We start from the raw sequence: 10,109 nt of genomic DNA, 5'->3' as shown, positions 1-10,109 counted from the left end.
TGGTGGGTGCATAGGCAGTTAAGTGTCGGAGGGACAAAACAACAGGGAAATAGCAACCTTGAAAGATGTTGTAATGTACCCCCTATTTGATTTGGGAGAGGAGACTGGAGATCTAGATGAAAAGGAATGTGGCTGGATATGTTCCATGTGCCACAATGGAATGAGTAGCAGTGCCACTATTGAATAATCACAAATCAAGATCTGTGATTTTTCGTTTCCATTAAGCCTAGTTTACACCAGAGCGATGACAAGTGAACAAGCATTGGGGAATGAGAATTTTGGCTGGTGTTAACAGTTGGTGAGTATAAGTAAACTACATCCATTTGTGTTTGTTCCACATTCTTCAGTGTTTGCTGTGTTCCACTGTTTGTCATTCCCTTAAGAAACCAACGAAGGAAGGTCATTCCTTCTCATTTTTGCACTAGCAGGACATAAAGCTTTTTCCTTCTATGTTGTCTGTTTCTGTTGACAAAAGTTGCATGTGTGATGGAGTGTTCTGAAAAGAATGTAATGTTGCTGATAGAAGAATATAGATATCATAGGTGCTTCTGGGATCTAAAGAGATCTACAGTCCAAATACCAAAGGAAAATAAATGTGATTGGCAGAAAATTACCAAAAATCACTCGAAAGTCCAACTTGGGATGCAGGAAAGACAGTAAATTCATTAGGTGCATGCATCAACAGGAAATAAAGTGAATTACCACTAGCTTCATGTTTCTTTTTATTCCAAAGAAAACTTCCATAAATTTACTTGCAAGAGACAAGTGTAAGTAGCTATGTATTTGCTGATTAATATAAAAAAATGTGTGAAAGACTAACTGTTTTCATTGCTTACATTCATGTTAGCTGTGATTGCATGGCTTATGTATCACATCTGTGTTAGAAATTTTTGATGATAAATAAAAATTGTGTTCCCGGGCAACTCCTATGTGCCCTCTAATAAACTAAATAGCATATTTTTTCAAGTAGCCTATGTGACAGGTCATACGTATATTTTACATTTCATTAATCAAATTTTATCAGCATTATCTTCCTTAACACATTATTTAATAAAATCCTTGATGTGCAATATTGTTACATTCCATCCTGGATTTTTCATTGTTTGATTAATCCTTGAAGTGCTTCACGTAAGTTACTGCTGACATCAGAAACTACCTGAGATATATAGCAGCTATTGAAATCAAAAACAGTCACTACAGTGATAGAAACATCTACAGTTCCTAATCAGTGTTGTCATTCTAGCCTATCTTCAGGTTGTGTTGGTTTTTGATAATTAATGTTCTGTTTTTAAATTTCCAACTCAATTGTAATGAAAAGTGAGCAAAAAGCATCAACCAACGTATGTTCTAAGGAAAGACGGAACTGGAATTCAGTTTTAAGTGCACTACCTCCAAGCATTTTGCACTTGCAGGCAAAGTCAGACACTTAATTTCCTTTTTCCTGTGCAATTTTGCTTACTTCTTCTGAAACAGTGGTCAGTGTAATTCCCCCAGAACATCAAAGTTTTGCATCATAGGTCTTACTGTATTGTGTTATATTCTGTGTGCCAGTAACAGTTTTGATTGACTCTGAACACGATGTGACTATAAGCGTACAAATCCAAGTCGAAAGAGCTTCAATGTGAGAGAAGTCCAATAACAAGCAGAGTAACACATGCTCACAGAGTACTGTTACATAGGCAATATAACAGCTGGCGAGTGGCAGCTGGATGGTAGGAGAACTGGCTTAAATGTCATCACTTGATACATCAGCTGGTCACTATGGCACTGGTGAAGGCAGCACCATTAGCAGCCCTTGTTATGCTGCACTCTTTTGTGATGGATGGTGTGCCCGGATGTGCTGACTATGTAATAGGCATGCAGCAAATTGTTTGCAAATGCTTGTTCACTTGTATTTCCTTCTATCCACTTTAGTGTAAATCAAGTTTTAAATTGCCTCGTTGCATTTTCTAATACACCCCACAGGGCTTTAGTCATTGAAGTCATCCAGGAGGAGGGAAGGCCAGGGCAGCTGGGGCATCAGGTTAACTGTTGCTAGATACTTTTGCTTCCTATCTGGTGGAAGATGGCTGAGGCGGATAATGCGACCACTTGGGTAAAGCAGGAAATCCAAGTTCTTGTCCTAGTCCAGCATAATTTTTCACCTGTTGTCACCGATACATTTCAATGCCTAAATGTGAGTAATATCAATGAAATGTTTGAACAATAAGAGCATATGTTTCAGAGAACAGGGTTTCCTGAAGAACAATACATATTCTTGGATAAAATTATAATAGGTGTCTGGATTCGGGTATGTGGTCAAAATAACTGTTACATTTACATTGGATGATGAATGTAGGTATATGCAGGGGAGGTGAAAAGATTGGTCATGTTTCAACCTCTGCTTACACCATTTGTTGAATAGAAACAATATCAAAATGCATAATTTCAACACCTGTTGTGTTGGTGCTGGTGGTGGCTTGTATATCTGGAAAGGATGATGTGGAAACTACTCTGTGGCTCATAGGCCTTCCCTTCATCAACCACTGGTTGAACCTGGTTATTAGGTAGTATTCTCCTGAGTGTAGGCCCTGAGAAAGGGGAAAAGGGGGGGGGGGGGGGCATCATGCATGATCAAATGTTTTTAAGTGCCCACCATGGCCCACCACTGGGGGAGATGTGGATGCACGGTTTGCATTCATTTCAACTAGGCCAAGGCATTCATATTTTTTCTTTGCTTCAAAATACAAAAGACAGTCAGTGGCTTTTTACTCCTGTATCTTTCTTTCCTTCTTTAAAACGGGGCAGTACAAAGAGTTAGGGGAATATTTCACTCCAAAGTTGTTACATAACCCCAAAATGCTACACTGGACGGTGATGTGCATTAGGCTGTATGATAAAGTTCATAACTTAAAATACTGTAACTCATTCAGAAAACCCACAAAATAGGTTTACTGTCAATACAACTTTAGCATCTAATGAAGTCTGATGTAAGTTTACTGGAGTATATAGTGAGTGAATTAACATACCTTAGGAGTGTGCTATCGTCTAGCAGGATTTATGCCAAGGGAACGGGGATAAAAGTCTGCCAGAGTGTGCTACCACCTGGTGGCACTGACATAAACTTCTAGTTGAGTGACTGTGCACATCACGACCCATGCACTTTGTTTATGAAATCCATATGTATTTGGCTATAAGGCAACTACATCATGCGAGTTGCGCATGCGCAGAAGCTCCTCAAAATGTGCACAACTGTTGGTATGCCCACGACTCTGATGCCAAGTTTCATGGTGTCTAGAGGAGTAGTAGCACAATAGATTTAAGTGCCATGTCTTTCAGATTGCAGCATCTATGTTACGTTTAACAACATTTAAAAAGAGAAATAATCAATAAATCTGCAAGGTGTCAAAAGTTAGGTTGTTCATGTGCTCTTACACAGCAGCTGCCACTGTCCCTGGGTCTGTTCCACATGTAAGATCTTCTTTCGTGATTGAACTGAATGTCCGCAGTAATTAAATTTTGCTCTGAGCAAAATTTTACCAGTTTGCTTCTCATTTCATTCCTTTCCCCTAGTCTTATGACATCCTACTGTTTTTTCCATTATTTCTTTAAGTATTTTCAAATCCCAGTCCCCTGTCGCAATTAAATTTTCACCTCTCTTAACTATTAGAATAATTTATTTTATATCATCATACAGTTGTTCAATCACTTCATCACTTGCAGAGCTAACAGACACATATGCTTGTACTACTTTGATGAGTCTTGGCTTTGTGTTTTTCTTGGCTACGATAATGGTTCAAATGGCTCTGAGCACTATGGGACTTAACTGCCGAGGTCATCAGTCCCCTAGAACTTAGAATTACTTAAACCTAACTAACCTAAGGATGTCACACACATCCAATCCGAGGCAGGATTCGAACCATCGACGGTAGCGGTCGCGCGGTTCCAGACTGTAGCATCTAGAACTGCTCGGCCACTCCGGCCGGCGCTACGATAATGTATTCACTATGCTGTTCATAATAGTTTACTTGCATATCTTTGATATTCATTATTAATTTTGTTTCTGTGACTACCGCATTTGATTTTGAGTTGATAATTCTATACTTACCTGACAAGAAATCCAGTTTTCTGCCACCTCTCTTTACTAATTCCCACTATATTTAACATCAACTTACCCATTTCTCTTTTTTAGTCCTCATTATTAAGAGACCAGTCATTCCATGCCCTGATCTATAGAATACCAGAAGTGAAACTATTGACTGTCGGTGTTGGTATTGTGTTCTGCTTGTGTAGGCAAAGTAGCAGCATCTGAGACAGGAAAGCTGAAAGGTCTCATTTTGGATGATGCGCTGGGCAACTTCTCCCAGCTCAGGTCTGCTTTGGACAGAATAGTGTGAGGTAGCAATAAGAGGTATGCTTGAAATTGCTGTTCCTGCCACTGTTTAAGTGTCAAACATCTGTCTTAGTTTTCGGTCAGTGTCCAAGTCCCACAACCATGCCCTACTGAAGTATGTACTCCTAGAATCCCAATACCCTTGTCTTTTCAAACTGTACTGTATGGCTATTTTAAAGGCAATGTTCATCCAACTTTTCCTTTCCAATACTCTTTGTTTTATGTGACACATTTGCTCAGCACAGTGCTTGATGACCTAGGGATTGTTTGACCTATGTAGATGCTACTAAATTCACAAGAGCTGCCACACACATAAACACTCAAGACATACATTGTCTTTAATGAGGCATAACAGATCCAAGATGCTGAAGGTGGACCAGAACAATTGTATCAATTCATATCTCAGGAGCAAGTGTCCTATTTTGCTGGTCATTACTTCACAGTACACAAGAAATGCTGTTAACTTGGCCTCTTCTGCGAATTACAAAAGTCCTTTGTCGGTGGCACCTGAAAGCCTCTACAACATGCAAGCTGTGCCGTATTTACTCGAATCTAAGCTGCACTCGAATCTAAGCCACACTTGAAAAATGAGACTCAAAATCAAGGGAAAAAAAATTTCCCGAGTCTAAGCCGCACCTGAAATTTGAGATTTGACATTCAAGGGGGGAGGAAAGTTTTAGACCGCACCTCCAAATCGAAACAAAGTTGGTCCATTGTAACTTGAGACACAACTTAGGTCGAATGGATGAAGATACAGCTACAGTAGTTTGGTTTGAGTCGTAAGCTTAGCAGTTAAGCTTTACCAGGCAGCCATTGCTATGTGTCAGGTGCTCCTTCCGTATTTATATATTTATATGGGTAGCCTTCCTTTTTCACGGGCTTCGTCTGGTTTGAATGTGTTGCTTATTTTGCTTTGATCTGATAAGTGTCGTTGTCTTTGTTATAGGTGTTTACGCCACTCTAAGCTGAAAATGCATTATTGTACTGTGTCATGCATTGTTTGTCGCATTCTGATAATGAGTGTTTACGACCGTTGATGTTCGCTGTATGGCTTGCTTTTGTGTGCGCTACCGCAGCTTACAATAAAAAAAAGAGAGGAATTGTCTCATTAGCGAAACAATGGCAAGAGACTATTTGTTGTTACTTACACTGCCGCTTTCTTTGATAATGATCAACAAGAACAAAATAATAGACTGCGTATGATAGAAGATGTTCTGAACGGGAGTTTAGCGAAAATTTTTCTCCGTTTGAAAATCTTTGCAGACGCCTCTTTAGTACATTACATTCTGCACAGAAATTAGAGTCATCTTAGATTTAAAAATCTAGTCAGTTGCCGTGCTTCATTTCTGACTGTATCACTATTTAGCATAAAAATAATATGAATATAAATGTGACATGATTTGTATATTCTTCCCCATTTGCTGCTGTCTCAGTCGAGTTTCATATTTTGTTAGGCAGACAGGATTTAAATGAGATAGCAGCAAACACGAAAGAATACATGGCATAATGTTTACATTCGTATTATTCTTTTGGTGAAGAGAATACTGCATGTGATTCACGATTCATAAAAGTTCCTATTAGCAACCATCTCTTGTCACAGGTAGGAAGAAGTTCAGAACGTAGAGTTGCCCATTGACATACATCCCAAACAGTCTTGCCAGTCAGATTTTCTTAGTAGATTTTTAGTGATGACTTCAAATGCAGAATGTGTTGTTGTTGTTGTTGTTGTTTTCAGTCCATAGACTGGTTTGATGCAGCTCTCCACACTTTTCTATCCTGTGCAATGCAAAGTAGCAACACTTATAAAATAAGAATGAAAATAATTTAGAGATTAAAGGCTGAAATTTAAAACAAAACTTTATTAGGTTTGTAATACATCTTATACGAAATGTTTAAAATATCAGTCATGATTCTGAATCAGTATCACTTGATTCTTTGTTGCTCATTTCTTCATACAGAGCATCGTCCCCCATGCCATCTTGTGCATTGGATACCGAACATTTTTTAAATGCTTGTTGCACAGTCTGATTTGGAACACACTTCCATGCATCATAAATCCATTGGCACACTTGCGACAAACTTGCGCGTTTTACACGTCTTGTTGGAGTCAGTTGTCTGTCGCTTTTCGAAAGCCAGTCTGTGGACATGGGTTTAAGCTTGTCCTTAAATGGTTTGTTCAAACAGATGTCAAGTGGTTGCAGAATTGACGTCATCCCGCCTGGAATTACTGCCAAGTCCGTATTGCTTTCCTCTAATTTTCATTTTACTGCAGGTGTTGTATGGCCTGCGTATGCGTCTAATATCAACAGACTTGTGTAAACCAAGCATTGCATCTGGACGACGATTCCACACATGCCTAATCCGTTCCAGCATCATGTCCTCCGAAAACCACCCAGTTTCATTTGCTCGTACAATTACAGTTTTTGGAAACACTTCTGGTTTCAGTAAAGTCTTTTACTTGAAAACTATGAATGGGGTTAATTTATGTCCATCTACTGTGCAAGCAAACATGACGGACATCCAATGTTTTTCATCCCCTGATGTAAGAACACTTATGTCTTTCTTTCCTTTGGCATCAACCGTATAATTTGACGGCTTGTCAAAATATATGGGAGTATGGTCAGCATTTCCCATCTGACCAAGAAGGTATTGCTTTTTTGTGTGCCACCTAATTATGAAGCGCCGAAATTCCACAAGTTTTTCTTCATAATTTTTCGGCAGCTTTTGTGGAACTGAAGTTCATTTCCGATGTGAAAACTCCAGTGCTCCATAAACAGACCAAGCCAGCTGCGACTAGCTTTAAAATTTTCGATTTTTTGCTCTCTAGCAATTTCATGTGCCTTAATTTTTAAAATTTCTGCATTCACAGGCAGGAATTTCGGATGCTGTTCCTTAACAAATTCATTTAAAATCACTTCTAGCACACGATGGTGGCCACACTTTGGCCCACTAAATGCTTTCCTGCTACTTGAACGTTCAAATAATTTGTCTCTCTGCAGTCACCATCGCCTGACATTGCTCTCGTCAATTCCGTATCACAGACCTGAGCACGATTAGAACTTTGTTCCGCAAAAGAAATAACTCCCCTCTTGAATTTGGCACTATGATGTAAGCGCTTCATTATGGTTCACTAACATCAACAAGCATTTCACAAAATTCCAAGAAGCAATAGGTGCCGCTACCTGAAATCTTAATGAGCCCCAGTGTATCAACTCGTGCGACAATCCTAATCCTTGTGCATTGTTGGTATTTTTGTGTAAAGAAATTTATTTTGTTGCTATGAATTCTTGAAAGGCTGCTACATTCATACTTGAGGCGGAGAAAAAAGCTCGTTTTTTACTTTTTTTTAAATTTATTTTACTGACACGAAGGTTTTAGTGCCAGTATTTATCTTTGTTCCTGTAAAGCGTGCCTGTGTAGCGCTACATATATTCGACGGCAGAAGTTAGTTGTGTCGGCACCAACTAATATTTTTCAGAACATCCACTTTCTTTGCACTCGATTCTAAGCTGCAGGCGGTTTTTTGGATTACAAAAACCAGAAAAAAGTGCAGCTTCGATTCGAGTAAATACGGTAATCATTTTCATTCAGTATAAATCGCGAATGTTAAACTGTAGATGGTCCTCATCAGAAATCATCTTAGCTGCGTATACCAACACATTGACTATAAACTTTTTGTGCAAGGGATAATGAAAACTTATTTGCATTCAGGTATGAGGTGGTGGTGTTTGGTTCTCTGTACACTGAATGACGAAGCTAGCCTTCGCCCTTTTGCTCTACATATCCAAAAAGGGTAGTTGCCTATTCTCTCATTCTCTCCAGTAAATACAGGGTGTCCCATTCAAACCTCCCTGATTTCAAAGACCCAGGAAAAAAAGACCCACAGTACATACGACAATGAAAAATGCACCACATTGTAGAGCATCTGAAAGAATTTATTTATTTATCATCAATAGACCTCTACATGTGAACCATTTGTAGCACAAATAATATCAACTCTATATTTAATTTCTGGCCAAGTTCTTTGTAACATTTCCTCTGTTATTGTTGCAATCGCATTAGCAGTATGATGTCACAACGTAGGAATATCGTCCACTTTGGTCACATACACGTGGCCCTTCATGAATCCCCACATGAAGAAATCAGGCGGCATAATGTCGGGTAAACGTGGTGGCCAGGCAATGGGTCCTCCGTGTCTGATCCAACAATTGGGAAACTTCCTATCCAGGAACTTGCGAACAGCCATTGACCAATGCGGCGGAACTCCATCTTGTTGAAAAATGATATTGGGTTGCAAATCTCGTATCTGAGGGTACACAAACTGTTCCAACATGTCCTGATACACTGACCCATTCACTGTTTGTTCTGCAAAGAAGAACGGTCCAACAATCCTGTCATGCATCAGCCTGCACCAGACATTTAGTTTAGAGCTATCATGAACATTTTCAATGACAATGTGCAGATTTTGTGAACCCCAAATCCAAACATTATGCCTATTAACCCTTCCTGATAGATGGAAGGTTGCCTCATCTGAGAATAAACATCTTTCCGGGAAGCTGGCATCCATTTCAATACGCTGCAGCATATCCGCAGCAAATTGTTGTCGGCGTGATTTGTTGTTTGGCGTCAGATGTTGCAGGATTTGCACTTTGTAAGCACACATACAAAGACGCTGGTGAACTACACGATGCAATGTTGATCAAGGTACACAAGTTGCCTAGGTGCTTGACGAATTGACTTACGTGGGCTTCTGAGAAACGTTTGTCTGATATCCTCCACTGTCTCTTCTGAAACTCCGTAATGTGCACTACCAGAATGTTTCAGAACACTTCCTGTGCCAGAAACTTCCTATACCATTCCTTAATTGTTTTTACATCAGGTGGATCACACTCATACATAAGACGATAATTTCTTTGCACAGTAATCGGCGATTTTGTTTCTGCAAACCACCTTACTGCTTGCGCACACTGCTGTTGAGTCGCCATTTTCCTTTCATGCAACCATGCTGCACACTGGCGACGATACTTGGCATTTCTGATGTGGGAATATAAATTCTTTGAGATGCTCTACAATGTGGTGCATTTTTGACTGCCTTATCTACTATGGTTTTTCTCTCCTGGGTTCTTGAAATCAGGGAGGTTTGAGTGGGACACCCAGTATAATGTTGGGACGAGCATCATTCATGTGATCCGCACATTGTTGCAATGCACCGTCTCCATGAGGCCATATAAAAATGTGTTATAGATGTACTGGATGAAATAAGACAGTTGAAAATTTGAAAGATTATTTTTCAGAACTCTCCAGGAAGAAGTTTATGGCAGCTGCCAGTAGTTCAGTACCTATTGCTGTTCTATTCATCCTCTCATAATACTCATCGTATTCCTAGAGAATAGGCTCAAAATACAGCTTGAAAAGATTAAGGTTTAGGGAACATATCTTCATATTTGAATTTCCTCATGAAAGAGATGAGCAAGATCAGGGGGACATAGTTAGTAGGGTATGGTGATAGGACTTGATCTACGAGCAAAGACAAACACAGGTGGTAATTCAAATGTGGTGCCAGCCCCTTGTGCCACCTGATTTAATGCAGACATGTGGCGAACCAAATCTGCTACAAGCTGTCCAACTTCCTGTACTGTGCATGTTTCATGTGTCACTCAAGTCATCTATATAATGAGAACACTGTGCAAACCCTTGCAGTCAGTAGTTGCACTTTTGAAGGTCATGGTGATGACAG

At 39.6% G+C, this 10,109-nt stretch overlaps 1 protein-coding gene across 1 annotated transcript in view; it reads left to right on the top strand.

Moving 5' to 3' along the window:
- LOC124615632 (activating signal cointegrator 1) overlaps positions 1 to 10,109 on the top strand; it is a 115,696-nt gene that overhangs the window by 46,346 nt on the left and 59,241 nt on the right. The gene's annotated exons all lie outside the window — the stretch shown is intronic.

Source organism: Schistocerca americana, chromosome 5 (genome assembly GCF_021461395.2).
Source record: "Schistocerca americana isolate TAMUIC-IGC-003095 chromosome 5, iqSchAmer2.1, whole genome shotgun sequence".
NCBI classification, from domain to species: domain Eukaryota; kingdom Metazoa; phylum Arthropoda; class Insecta; order Orthoptera; family Acrididae; genus Schistocerca; species Schistocerca americana.
The sequence above is the reverse complement of the archived record's forward strand: the minus strand, read 5'-3'. Positions and strand labels throughout refer to the sequence as shown.